The 15,462-nt window shown below is 40.2% G+C and overlaps 1 pseudogene; it reads right to left on the bottom strand.

Annotated features, from left to right (window-relative positions):
• Positions 1–250: 250 nt before the first annotated feature.
• LOC119525715 lies at positions 251–10,557 on the bottom strand (annotated as a pseudogene).
• Between the last annotated feature and the right edge of the window lie 4,905 nt (positions 10,558–15,462).

Genomic DNA, 15,462 nt, shown 5'->3' on the forward strand with positions numbered 1-15,462 from the left:
AGGCCCCCAGCTCTCGGCACCCTTGAGGCTCAAATCATCCAGTGTTGGAACAGGAGGTGAATTGCCCCAGAGGAGGAAGAGCTGAGAATTCATCGCTTTTGATCCCCACCTGCCTGGCACCTCCCAACATCCCCTCCCCAACCACCCATTCCCTAGCTGCAGCCACCCAACCTCCCTCAGCTCCCAGCTGGGCTGGCACAGAGATGACTGGCTAGTTGATTCTTTGTGTGTTTGTTTTTTTTTGGCTACTTCATGGCTTTGATGAATTTGCTGTGATCCAGGGGTGCTCAAGTACTTCTTTTAGAGTTGGCCTTTGTCTTGGATTATGCTTCAACAGTCTTGAAATGAGGTCCCTGGCTCCCTCTGTTACAAAGTCAGGGAATGTGAATTCAACCCTTGATATCCTGTTGCAAGTCTCTTGGTATGTATTTGCCTCAAAAGGAGGTTTCCAAGCTAAAAATTCATAGCAAAGGACTCCAAAGCTCCAGAGATCCATCTTCTCATCATGCATTCAGCCTTCAACTCAGGAGGCAAGGAGTCAAGGGTTCCACAGAGAGTGGCTCTCCTGGAGGATGGGCCTGTACCAACCACCCAATGTCTGCAATATTAAGCTCTCCAACTGACCTGAAGAGCAGGTTCTCCAGCTTGAAGTCCCTATGAATAAATTTCTATGAATGACACTAAGACAGTGCATCTGCCAATTCTGTGATATAAGTAGCAGTCCTCTGTTCATCAAACTTGGAAAGTTTCTGAAGTTCTCTATAGTTGCTCAAAGAGGTGCATACTCTAGAATTAGGTAAACTCTGGTGGCATCATGGAAATAACCGGTCTGAGAATATTAGGATGCCTAAGATGAGACTGTATTTCTACTTTTCTCACCTGGTGGTCAATTCCTGCTTTCTTCAACTAAGCTTCAAATAATACCTTAAGAGCCAGGATAAATTTTCTTTGTCTCTCTCTTGCCAAATAAACATTACCAAAATTTCCTTTACCCAGCAGGCAACCAATTTCAAAATTCTCCAAAGCCCATTGCTTTTGATTCTTCTTTTCCAGGATTGTTTCCAGATGCTGGTGGCTGGCACAGCTTATACTTTTGGGTGTTTTTCAGTGGCCTAGAGACATGGTGAGGCACAGGAGTTGTCTGTAATTTCTTCTGCTTCTGAATATGAACTGGGTTAGATTTGGAGATGAGCTTCTGTGCTTGTGCAGGAATGTGCTGGGAGGTATTTGAAGGACACAAGACCTGCTGCACCTGCCCACTTGCAGATAACAGATTCTGAGAAGACAACTGTGGGGTCACCAGAACATGTTTTCAACCATTACTGAGGAGAATTGTTGTCTTAATGGGTCCTGAAATAGTTTTCTTTTTATTTGTCCAGGATGCCCATCCACTACTGCCTCCAACTAGGGGCACTGAGTAATCCTCAAATCTCAACCATTAGTGTCTCATTAGTGACATGAAGAATTTTATTAATATGGTTGTCTTACATATTTTATGATAAGTAACATAATAAAATTTGTTTAACATGTTTTGAGCCTCACACAAAATCACTAACTGAAATGACAAAGATCCCATTATGTTGAAGAGAATTCTAAAGAAACATTTTAAAATTATATAGTTCATCACACTTACTCTTAAAGGAAATCTTCAATGATAAAAGTAATGCTTATTTACAGCACATTTTGATGTTAAGGAAAGGCAACTGGGTATAAACAAGGTGATTACTGACCACCAGATATGTTCATGGCCTATACTTTCTGGCAGAGGAATGAGTTAGTTATTGTTTAAACAAGTTTTGAGGTGAAGAGAAGGACAAATCTCTCCAACTTTTTTTCCTGGCTGCCTATTTTCTGGCTGAGAGTCCTAGAAATTAATAATTACTTTATACACAGCCTTACACAAACTGATGTGAACTCCTTTTTACTTTTGATGATAGAAGTAAGAAGTTCTAAGAAACACTGATTTTTACCCCTTTTCATGACAACCTGCATGCTTTAGTTTGGCACAGAATGTAAAGTTTGGAATTTACTGTCTAGCCAGTAAATTCCAGGAGAAAGATGAGCCTCTCAGAAGCTGATGTTACTGTAGCTGCTTTTCTAATTGCCAGGGAATGACATAAATTGTAGGAGATTGAAAAGGTTACCTATGCACGAGTCCTACTTTATTAGCTCAATGATAACTAATCCACAGCTACAGAGAATCTCAGTCCCAGCACATTCAATTGACCATGCTAGCTAAAGCACTGGGCTTGTGCTTCTAGCCCATGTTAATTTTCTGCTGGAACACAAATCCAAAGAACCATGGCTGCTGAAACTGATTTGGATTTTTATGTGATATTCAAAAGCTTTCTTTTCCCCTGATACCATTAATTTGCAATATAAGCATCAATTTTTGTCATTTCAATATATCCAAATGTTACATAAAAACATACTTAAGAGCTCATTTAAAATAACTGTATTAATATGGATAGCCTAATCATGGGCCAGGGACATATGAAGAGGTGGATAAATAAAACATGATATACACATACTATGGAATATGATGCAGCAGTAAGAAGGAATAAGGTCCTGAAACATATGGCAACACAGATGAACCATGAAGATATAATTCTGAGTGAAATAAGTCAAACACAAAAAGGAGACAGATTGTATGTTACCACTTCTATGAACTCTCTGAAGAATGTAAAATCAATGTCTTATAATATGGAGTGCTGGGGACTTGTGTGATAGAAGTAGTGAGGGGTGATGGTAATCTAATATGTTCAGATGTGTTAAACATGGTGATTTCAAGATTATGGAAATGGATACAGGTGACAATTGTTTGTTAATGGGATATAAGTATCAGAGATCTATGGAAAGGAATAGGATTGAAAGGGTTGTTCAAAGGCATAAGAAATGCTATTGCCAAAGCACATGGGGAGGGTTACAAGAGGGCTAGAGATAATTTGGGAATGATAATTGCTTTTGTCCAAGTGAGAAAAGATGTATTTTAGCAGTGGCAATTCACAGAAAGGCAAACTTGCGAACTATTATGAGGTAGTATTTACTAAATATATTGACAAATTAAATGTGTTGTGTGAGGTAGATGCAGGTCATATTTAATTTTATAATTCTTTTAAAATTGAAAGTTTAGGAGGCTGACAAAATGGCAATTGGGAAAGAATGAGTATATATCTATAAGATTAATTTCAGAATCTGTGTCATTATAGCCTAATGATAATTTGTACTGTGTCATAACTATCTTTCAAAAAAGTTAAGATGGGTGTCAAGAAAAGGAGAGAAACAGTACAATGAGGGAATGAACTGCAGAATATCTCTAGGTTTAGTTACTGGTTTTCTGATTTCCAAGTGTTCTAAGAATTTCAGAGCACTCTGAATCAGGTTATCATCTTTTTTCTGAATTTTACTAGCTTCTAAAATTCTTTGCTCTGTGGTGATATTCTCCAATTTTAAAGACCTCATTGAGTATTTGTTCCATAGGGCTAAAAGCAAACATATTAACTCAATATATAAGATCCTTTACAATCTGTCTCTAAATCAGGAATTTCCCAAAAAGTACATGAGATAAACCACTGAGGTGCCAGAATAACACAATTTTTAGTCTCACTTTGAACTCTTGTTCATTTTACAGATTTATAGTGATGATAGCTACACAATTATACTTAAGCTCATATTGGGCATTTGGCATATCTGCTAAAGTGTCTCAGTGACAGGGCACAGAATCAAATCCAGTGACCCCTGCTCTAGACTCTAGCAAACACTACATTCTTTCACTCACCAGCCACAAGAAGTTCCATGATTTGCGTTATATCATTGCATACCCTTTCCCTAAAGTGACTCCCTTGCTTTCCTAAACTAGAAGAACTCACTTTATCCTTTAAGGACCAGCTCAAATGACATTTCTTCCATCATCTTCTACAGAGCTGCATTCCCACCTGTGTTCCAGAAGCTACCTTGCTGCATGGGAATTCATTTCCCTGGCTTGCTTCTATGCACACTTCAGAGTTCCTCCAGACTAAGAGGTTAAATCCACATTTAGCCTCTAGCATGCAGCCCAGAACATGTGCTCCCTGTCCCCCAGAACAATAGTGTGAAATGAAATTTTTAAAATCTCAGTCAGAAGATGAACTGCCATCTCTAATACAGAATACTTTTTAACTAGTGCAACTTCTCAAAATGCAGGCTTTGGCTGCATCAGTGGCACCTGGAACTTGTTAAAAACACAAATAATGGGCATCCCATTGCCACTGCCACTCCATGGGGGGAGGTCAGCAATGTGAGTTTTAACCAGCTCTCCAGGTGATCCTGATGCACACTGCAGTGTGAGAATACCAAGTCATTTCAACAAATACACTTCAAGTGTGATGACCACACAGTTCTGGTTTTCAGCTTTGCTCAGGCAATGACCTCCAGGGTCCCTGTTCAGTTTCACAAGTGTCCCAGTTTGGGCAACCCATGAAGTTATCCCTAGATGAGAAAATACATTTGTGCCTCCCATAATCACACTTGGGTGAAATAATATTTTATATTCATGCCAAAATGACCTCCAAGTATTTAGCAACAAAATCTCAAAATGAAATTAGAACAGTCTGCACACTGTTCTTGAGAGTGGTCCCCATTTCCCTGGGGCCTGCTCCCAAGTGGCAGCAAAGCCTTCCCCAATCTGGGACACCTCAACATGAACCCCCTTTGCCCACATGCATGCCCTGTTCTCTTGTTCACCCCTGAGCCCATGAAACACAACAGTTTTTCTCTAATTCACTCCTTTCCCTTCAGTGGCTAAGATGTGGCCTGGACCACAAACTCTGCTTGACAGTCCAGAGCAGAAGAAGCTGCAAACTCAATGGGCCTTGAGGAACTGGCTCTAGGGCCAGGTTTCCTTTCCAGAACCCAGCTCCAAGGCTTTTCAGGGTGCTTCCCCCGTGCCCTGCACACCTCACCCTCTGCAGCCCGAAGCCCCACAGCCCCTGGTCCCAGGCCTTGCCCCTGGCTACCCCCACTGCCCACAACCCCCCCTCCTCAGACTTCAACACTTGAAACCCACGGCCCTCACCCAGCAGCCTTTCAGACCTGAGCTCCCGCTGACCCGCACTTCTCAGACCTTTTCCCTCCAGACCTCACTTCGCAGCTCCTACAGCTCCCACACTCCCACAGCGAAACCCAGCTCCTCACACTCACCAGCGGTAACAGTCACTGCTGTACCTTGAGTTTATGGGCCTCTGGAATCCCTCCTCGCTGGGACTTCTTGCCCAGCACACGACCTCAGGATGACAACCGGGAGCTCCTCGGCACTGCAAAGCCGCCCTACCTTTGTCCCCTTTGCCGTCGCCTTGGTGTTCTATACTGCAGGGATGAGAGGTTGCGAGGGCCACGCGCAAGTGTGCGTGGCCCTCTATTTCTGGGCAGATGGACACCGCATCCAGTACTAGACCCCAGCTACCGAGAGCACCTGACACCTGAGCTTAACTGCCAAGTGGCCAGCAGGTGTGCTGAGTCCTAATTGGCTGCCCCGTGTGTGGCAGTTTTGGACAGGGACAGGGAAGGGGGTGTGGGTCCTGTGGGCCAGTGTAACTCATGTAGGTCAGCATAACTCACACACATGCATTCCAAAGGCACACCACAATTCTAGGTGCTTTGGGAACCTGGGCTGACTCTGTCCTCTGCACATTTCCTAGCTGTAGTGATATTTCCTTCCTGAGGTTCCTCATGCCATGAAGTCCCACTGTATATTGGGCACACCTGGGTATACAGAATCCCATTTGGAGTAATGGGAAAGCTTCAGTAACACTTGGTATGGAATGTGGCTGATTCTGAACTTAAGGTTCAACAGAAGACTCGATTTGAAAGTGGGAATGAGGGATATGAAGTACTGTAATTAGAACTAGATGAAAATAGAGGGAAATAAGAAACCTAGGACTGTGCATAAATACACAAGTCTCCTATAAGAATACATGGCCTGTACTAACAGAACAGTTTATATTAGAAATCTCCTTTAATTAACTGCATTGAAGATACCACATTAATGCAAACTTGTACCATGATGGAAGCAAAGGAGTTTTTTCAGGTTATTTGTTTTTCTTAAGCTTTGCTTCCTTTTGTTATAAGCTGGTGATTTTTGATGTTTGTGTGTTGCTTTAGGTCACAGATGAGGTTTAAAGTATTGTGAATTCAAAGGATATTAATACAAAGTTAACATTTAGAAACAAATCACCCTGAGGGCACAATGATTTTCTGATATTCCTCCCTAAAATTCATAGATTCAATCTCATCAAGAGACACTGAATAAGCAAAAATTGAGGAACATTCTTTTAAAGGATGGGTCTGCAGATTCCAAATTTGTCCATCCAGACTGAGGAAAGCAATGAGATATACTTAAATGAAAGAGAATAAATACACCTGAAAACAAAGTGCCATATTTTATATGAGACTATACACAATTTTTTTCTTTCTTTCTACCATTATTATATACTATGTTGGCCCCTTTCCTCTGTCCAAAGGGGAAAAATACAGTTTCACCAACGTAGATACAGCTATAGGACTGCTGCTGGCCTTTCCAGGGGTCAAGGCCAACTGGTGAGGTAACATATGTAGCTTTAAAAATAATTAAGTGCCTTTTCCAGGTCCTCCACATACGGTGACAGTGATTGGGTGACCCCCTTCACCAGGCACTTAACCCAGGCCTGGGATACAGAACATAATGGCCTTTGGAATTTTCACTTCCCTATACTCCCACAGCAACTGGGTTAATTGGAAGAATACATGGCCTTTTAAAGGAACACTTAAAAGATGATAGATTCTCCTTACAACAATGGACTTGATGATGTACCAGCATTAACTCCAGATCCAAAGCAGCATCTCTGGCACCTGTGGCCTGTGCAAACGGTAACTGCAGAGCCCACGCAGGCCTTACAAATTCAAATAAGGGGGACCAGCTGCCTTCAATCTGCAGTGAGGCAGTGAAAATAATCTGCTCTTGCCTGTGCCACAAACACTAGAAATTGTGGAAAATAAGGTCAATTGGTCCTGGCTCTGACTCATGCAGCCAAACTGGTTGAGAATCATAACCCCATGGGGTATTTACTGTGACAAACATTACTTGTAGAGCCCATCTGGGGCCTTTATTCCCCAGCGAATGGTATGCATAACTTTACAACCAAAAACTAACTGTAGATCTGACACTGAAGGGCTCCCCACAGAGGGAAGAAAATATGGCATTTTAAAACCCTCACCTGGAACTCTTCTATCCACTAATGAAAACTCAGCTTATATATTGTTCCTACATGTGCTATTAATTCTTGTTAAAAAAAACTGTATATTACTGTTTCAATAATGTATTAAAGTGTTTTATTTAGCATTAATCTAATGTTTTAATTTTAGTAGTAATTGTGTGCTGTAGAATGCTTGAAAACTGTTTTCAAAATTATTTTGGTAACTTAAGTATAAGAGTTATAAGGAATATTTTGTACAAAAAGGATAAGGAATGTAGTTTTGTTCTAAATAACTGTTTCAGAATGGAAAAGAGAAAATGCAAGACAAAAACCTGGGTGGTTATAGAAAGTTGCAGAAAGTTTGTGGAAAGGGAAATTTATTTCTGTGGACAAAGTTAGGAAAAGGTAAAAAAAAAATAAACGATATAGACTAAAGCAGATTGGTAGTTTATCCTTTTGCTATTATAGCCCCAGGTGTATTCAATATTGTGTATATCTATCTGATAACTCACAAAATGTAAAACAAGCTCTTGATCATATGCCAGATCATATTGAACATTTATCTGATAATCCTTTGACCAAATTGTTTAATTCTTTAGGTTGGCCATGGTGTCATGGGGATTACTGTCCATATGTTCTTCTTCACTTGTGCTCTGCTGTTCACTGTATTGCGAATTACGGATGAAATGTCTGTCCTATGGTCAATGCAAATCACTGTGTGGGGTTGGAATGTGGGAGACTGTGGTCCCCCATGTGACTTGAGAACTGCACAAGCATTTTGCTTGATCTAAGACAGATGAGGTTTGACCTATTCTGTTTGTAATATCAGGTGATAACTGTAATCTATACTCAAAACTACCTCCTCCCTGAGATGTCCTGAGATACTGTTATCTCTTTAATCCTCCTCTCCTCTTTGCTGATTACAATCAACCACCCTCTATGTTGCATGATCATGCTCCCTGCCCTGTGCTCTCATAACCATTTGAATATTGACCCCTTATAATGAGTTTATTCAGCCCCCTAAAATGCAGACTATTTCCATGTTCTGCTCTGAACTGGCCACCATTCAGAGCAGTTCCTGAATCCATTCAGAGAAGCTGCTGATTCCAGGCAACATTGCTCAAATATCCCATCCTGTAAGTAAGGACTGTAATAAAAGCTCATGTTTCAGAACTTGTCCCATGCTTTCTATAGTCCTTTGGCTACAAAAGCCCTCTTGTGCTGTGACATTATGTTCCATCTCTTGCCTGTTTGTGTTCAGCCATTTGCTATGTTTCCCTCATGCTTATTTGCATGCAGGTGTTCAGTATGTATCTGTTTTGCCAGAGACAGCAGGCAACAAGGGGAGAAATTTAATTTTAACTGATCACAACTGCTTGCCAGCATGTAAAGTTGCTCATTGGCAGAGACTTGCTTACCCTTCCCAGAGACTATAAAAGCTGAGCCTTTTGTCAGTACATGTACCCTTCATCTTTGGGATAGAATTATGAGAAGCTGTTGAGAAGTTGGTGTCTCCAGGGAAGCAGCCAAGGTAAGATCATTTCTCCTGCTTTCTTGGACTGTTATGCAAGTGATGGTGTAGTCATTTGCCAGGAGACTCTTGTGCCTGAGCCTGGGTTCCTGTGATGAACCATATAGGAACTCACTCCATAGCTTTGTTTAGTTCATATGAGGCTAGCCAAGATACCAGCAGTATAAATTACTGGGCATCATATAGAACAGACTTCTTTAGTTCATTTTATGATTTGGACTTGTTCTGGCTGCTTTCAATACTTTGTTGTTTTTAAAATAACTCTAGAGGTCTTCACCAGGAGTTTTCCAGAATGAGGAGTACAAACTCTATTATAGACTGAAGTGCTGATATTTCTGCTTCACATTGAATGGGGTGATTCCCTTAATTTTCAGTAAACTGTGTCCGAAATAATTGGTATGCCCCCAAACTGACTTATTCAAAAATTTTACTTTGTTATTGAGTCTGGATATCCTTGGTATTAGTTATCAAATCACAATGTATCAGAGGTGTGCCTCTATGTTTAGAGACTACTTTTTTTTCCTTATCATATAGTTGCAGAAATGGGTTGTACAATATTCAGCACTATCCTAGTTTTGAAGCATCCCAAGTTTCAGGGTAAGACTTGTACTTCCTCACCTTGAGTAAACACTGTAGGTAGGATATCATTGCTAATAATATACCAGAATGGATGAAGCACTGTGGCATTCTCATAGCACTCCTCACATCCAAAACGTACAATTTTATGGTAGCACTTATACATTTTGCGGTAGCCTTGGACAGACTCTGAAGGTATATTTCAGTCTCACTCTCATAGAAGCAAACTGCTCATAGTAATATACATTTACCAAGATAAAGCTGTTATTCTAAACCAAATACTAAATGTGCTTCACAAGGTATAAGGAACTTTTCACTGGCATTGTTAAACTGGGATCAGAAATGATGGAAGCAACCACTTCAATTCCTATAATCCATTGCATATCACCACCAGGAGACTATAAGACTTATGGGGCATTATATTCCCTTCTTTCATCTCCTTAATCAAATCTGAGTGCCTTTAACTCTCTTTTAGTATGTGACATTGCTTGGTAGTAACTATTTAGAATGAGTTAGGGGTTTAATCAAAGTAATCTATGTTTAGTCAAACTGGTTGTCTCACCTTTAAGTTCAGAACTTGATTGTCTTTAGCTGCTATCATAGTGTGAAACAGAATTTTACATGTGAATTACCTTGACACCATTATTACTACACCATACCTTCATCATTAATCCCTGTAATTGAGGGATGCTGTATAAGTCAGAGTTCTCCAGAGAAACAAGCAATAGGATATATGTGTAAATAGTAAGGGATTTATCATACCCTATGGTGATTGGCAAATCCAAGTTGAATAGGGCAGATGGCAAGTTGGGATGGACTTTCAGTGAATGATTTGATGAATTCCCCAGAAGAAGATAACTGCCTGAAGTAGAATTTGAATCTATTCTTTCTGACTGCTGAAATCAGTTCTCTTCTTAAGGCCTTCAACTCCTTGCATGAGCCTTCTCTCAGTGCTGAAGGCAGTCTCCTCTGATTGTAGATGTAAACAGTCTAAGATGCAATCATTTGACTAATGATTTAGATCAGCAACATACCCTCACAGTAACAAGCAGGCCAGTTATTGCTTTACTAAAGTACTGGGCACCATAGCCTAGCCAACTTGACACATGAAGCTAACAATCACAGGCTGTATTACTTGAGAACATGGACATGAATTCCTGGCTCATATACTTACCAGCTGTAGGGAATTCTCAGTTTTCTTTGCTGCAAAATATGGATCATAGGAGTACCAATATTAAACATGGTTTTGTAGTAAGACTAATCAGTTAATGCAATGTGCATTTTAAAACCATGCCCACAATATAGTGAATACTAGGTATGTGAAGTGCATAGTAAATACTTGGAAGTGTGAACTGTTATTGGTGGGTAGTCAGAGTCACCAGTCATCTCTGGCTTGAGGAAATGCCTTGTTCCATCCTATGGTGGAGAGGCAGAAAATTATTCAGTTCCTGAAAACACAATTAACCTCCAGCTGCCACAGGGATTGATAGAACAAAAGAATGTGGATCACTTCTTTAGGGTAACTTTCTTAGCCAGGTTCTAAACTTTGGAATAGATTATGTTCTGAATGGATATTTGTAAGTGAATACTTTTATGTCCTAAGTAACTAAGGCAAATTGAAACTGTCTTTGCATTTCACCCTGACAGGAGTGTGAATCCGTTTCTTTGAGCTTGGAAAGCAGGCATATTCTCCTCCTGTCTACATTTCTATTTTCTAGTAGATTATAAAAGTAGTTTCCCTAAATTTTGTCTTCTTTGGGTTGGTTAAAGCAGTTTTTTTGTCTCCACCTGCATAACTTTTGCTGGTGTCATATGTATTCTTTAGCAGCTTGAAGTCCACCTTCAAGCTGCATTCATATAGATGGTGCATTCATTCACATAGGTTTCAGCACTGGTGGGTATAATCTGTGAGATGAAAGACTTATCAGCAGCCCTTTTAGAATTTCTTGGTCCTTAAATTCTCCAAATGTAGTTTTGTCAAAATTAACCCTAGGCAAATAAACATATGACTTTTATGTTGATCCTGTTGCTACACATTCAAGGATTTATTCCTAAATTATTCTAATAATATTTATCAGTTCTTGATGAATACCATTGACACCATATGCATGGTTGTCTTCTCATCTTGCACCATTCAGTAATACTTCAAAATCATTCACACTTAAATATTTCATGCACTGCACATGTCCCACAATCTTTCTCTTTCCTCTTTCATTTCTATAAATTTTTATTTCCTTTATTCAACCATATGTCTTTTCTTAGTAACATTTCAGTACCCTTGTTCTTTTTTCACTTATCAGACATGATAGTGTTGATAATATGTGTAAACCAATCTGAAAACTAAGCATAAACATGACAAACATAGTATAAATTGAGCAGAGGCATGAAGACTTGGTCTATCATGACCATGTTATCTGCCAGTGGAATATTTGATGCCCTTTTATTTTGAAAAGTAGTTTTCATTATATTTATGAGAATTTGTAAATTCAATATTTGTTAATAGAAAAGCTTCCAGTTGCGTCTGTTTCCTTGTTTTTTGTTAAATTTACAAGTATGAGTTCATATTATGTTTTGTAATTACAAAAATGGAAAACAGCAAAGATATATTTTGCCATTGTGTTATCTACTGACAGGCAGAATTTATTTCTGCACATTTTTATTCCCTCATGAAAAATGTCTTTGCTTGTGTGCTTTGATCTATGATGCTTGGTGTTCTAGTTTGCTACAGCTGACAGAATGCAAAACACCAGAAATGGATTGGCTTTTATACAGGGGGTTTATTTGATTACAAAGTTACTGTCTTAATGCCATGAAGTGTCCAAGGCAAGGATCAACTATCAGATACTTTCACTGGAGGATAGCCAATGGTGTCCAGAAAACCTCTGTTAGATGGGAAGGCATGTCTCCTCCAAGTTATGCTTTCAAAATGGATTTCTCCCAGGACATTCCTCTCTAGGCTGCAGCTCCTCTTCAACATTTCACTCTCAATTGCTCTTGGGGCATCTGTCCTCTCTTAAAAGTCTGCTCTCAATGGCTGTCTTCAAACTGTCTCTCATCTGCAGTCCCTGTGCTTTCTTCAAAGTGTCCCTCTTGGCTATAGATCCTCTTCAAAGTGTTTCTCTCAGCTGCACTGCACTGCATTCCCTCTGCCCCTCAGCTCATTTATATGGCTCCACTGATTGAGGGCCACCCTGAATGGGTGGGGCCGTGCCTCCATGGAAATATCTCATCATATTTATTATCTACAGTTGGGTGGGGCACATCTCCTTGGAAACACTCAAAGATTCCAATCTAATCAACACACATAGGTCTGCCCACACAAGATTGCATCAAAGATAATGGCCTTTGGAAGGATATAATATATTCAAACTGGCACATTCCACCCCTTGGACCCCAAAATGACATTATCTTTCCATATACAAAATACATTCATCCCACAATATCACAGAAACTTAAATCATTTCAGTAACAATAGTTAAGTACAAAATTCCATCAGAATCAATTATAGGCATGGTCAATCCTAAGGCATAATTTTCCTTTAGCTGTGGATCTGTGAACTTAGAATAAGTTATGTGCTTCCAATATACAAAGAAGGGACATCCATAGGATAAACATTCCCATTGCCATAAGGAGAAAGAGTAAGGAAAACAGGGTTAACAGGACCAAAACAGTTCCTAAAACCCACAAGACAAACTTCATTAGATTTCAAAGTCTGAGAGTCATTTACAGAATTATGTTCCATCCTTGGGGCTTGAGAGAGCTGGAATCTAACCCTTCCTAGGAACTTTGTGGCAGCCCTTTCCTCTTGAAACACTTGGGTGAGTGCTCCAACATATCCACACATTGGGGAGACCACCTTCTCAACCTCACCCTCCTCAAACATTGCGGCAGCACCAGGATTCCCTTCCATTTCTGGGGCACTTGCTCTACCCATTCAGAACAATGTGGTGGGAGCCTGGCTCACCCCAATTCCCTGGGAATTTTTTCCACCCTCTTTGGGGCTTGGGGTGGCAGATACTTCCTGAGCATAGAGGCAGAAAGACTGCACTTGACCTCCAGGGCAAACTCACCCTTTCCATGCATGTGGGCTGCTCCACTCTCCTAGCCTGACACCTCTTGACTCCAGACCACAAAATCCATGGATCTGTCTTTGAAGAAATTTTTCCTGCAATTTCTTCCTTGTCTGTCTCCTCTAGTCCAGACCAGCAATGACGCTGTCTATAAAGATCTCAGAAATATTCTGTTGGCTTCACATGAAGCACACAGGGGTCAAGGCCATCAGACAATAGGACTTTCCACAAATCCTTTCTGCTTAACTCCTTTTCCAATCTTGGCTTGTACTGAAATTGTGGCTGGGTTCCATGTTTGGTTACCTCCTCATGTTGGGCTGTAGTTTCTGGGATTCCACCCCCTGGAAGCCTGGAATTTCCCAAACCATCAGCTTCTGGTTTCTTTGAACCCAAGGGTTCAGTTTAAGTTTATCTCTCTCCACTCACATTTTACTATAAGCTGCAAGGAGAAGCCAGGCTACTTCTTCCACGTGTAGTGTAGAGATCTCCTCAGCTAAGTATTCCAGGTTGTCACTTTCAAATTCTTCCTTCCATCTGACACCAGGGCTCAATTTTTCCAAATTCTCTGCCACTATAAAACAAAGATCACCTCTCTTCCAGTTCATGACAACACATTCATTTCTATTCAAGACCTTGTCAGAAGTATATTTAGAGTCCATATTTCCACAAACAGTCTCTTCAAAGAAGTTTAGGCCTTTTCTATCAAGCTCCTCACAATTCTTCCAGAATCTTCCCCTTATCCATTTAAAAAATCATTCCAACATTTTGGTATTTGCAAACTCAGCAGCAAAAGCACCCCACTTCCAATACCAAAATCTGTTCTAGTTTGCTAATGCTGCCAGAATGCAAAACAACAGAAATGGATTGGCTTTTATAAAGAGGATTTATTTTGTTACAAAGTTACAATCTTAAGACCATAAAGTGTCCAAGGTAATGCATCAACAATCTAGTACCTTCACTAGAGGATGGCCAATGGTGTCCGGAAAACCTCTGTTAGCTGGGAAGGCATGTCTGCTCCAAGTTCTGGTTTCAAAATGGTTTTCTCCCAGGGCATTCCTCTCTAGGCTGCAGCTCCTCTTCAAAATGTCACTCTCAATTGCTCTTGGGGCATTTGTCCTCTCTTAAAAGTCTGATTTCAATGGCCATCTTCAAACTGTCTCTCATCTTCAGTCCCTGTGCTTTCTTCAAAGTGTCCCTCTTGGCTATAGATCCTCTTTGAAGTGTCTCTCAGCTGCACTGCTCTACATTCCCTCTGCCCCTCAGCTCATTTATATGGCTCCACTGATCAAGGCCCACTCTGAATGGGTGTGTCCATGCCTACATGGAAATTTTCAATCAGAGTTATCACCTACAGTTGGGTAGAAGTCATCTCCATGGAAACACTCAAAGAATTCCAACCTAATCAACACTGATAGGTCTGCCCACACAGAATTACATCAAAGATAATGGCATTTGGGAGAATACAATGAAACTGGCACACTTAGTCCTTTGTGTCAATAAAAACAACCTATTCTTGCCATTATGTAATGCACATTACCTAATTGAGCACTGTCAAGTTCTAGCCCTGGTTAGAAGCACTAGCCCTGTGCACTGCAGAAAGAAAGGAGGGACCATACATTATGCATTGATGATTATCATGTTCAGGAAATTAATTGAAGCAACCTGAATCTCTTCTTAGAGCATAAAAATATTATTCATAACTATCTCATGTCTTCTAAGGAGAACAGCTTATAGCAATCTGAAGGTCATATGTAGCTGAGTGTATAAGGGGCCCTGAATTGTATGTCTGAAGGAGTGCAGACCAACCAGAGATTTTCTGCTTCAGAAATAGAAAGAGATGGTGAGAGGTGTAGGGAAGAACTTAGAGGGTGAGGTGGGCCTTTCTGTTGAATTGATTTTGGACTTCCAGCCTTGTAAACCATAAGCCAATTAATGCTTACTCTTTAACCAAACCTTTGTAGGGTATTTGTCATATTATTATTGTTATATGAAATTATTATGAATCATTCCAGGAATATATATATGATGCCATCATAACATATTGGTGTATTTTTATTCATTTTAAAAATGTTCATAA

Source organism: Choloepus didactylus (genome assembly GCF_015220235.1).
Source record: "Choloepus didactylus isolate mChoDid1 chromosome 26 unlocalized genomic scaffold, mChoDid1.pri SUPER_26_unloc1, whole genome shotgun sequence".
NCBI lineage: Eukaryota > Metazoa > Chordata > Mammalia > Pilosa > Megalonychidae > Choloepus > Choloepus didactylus.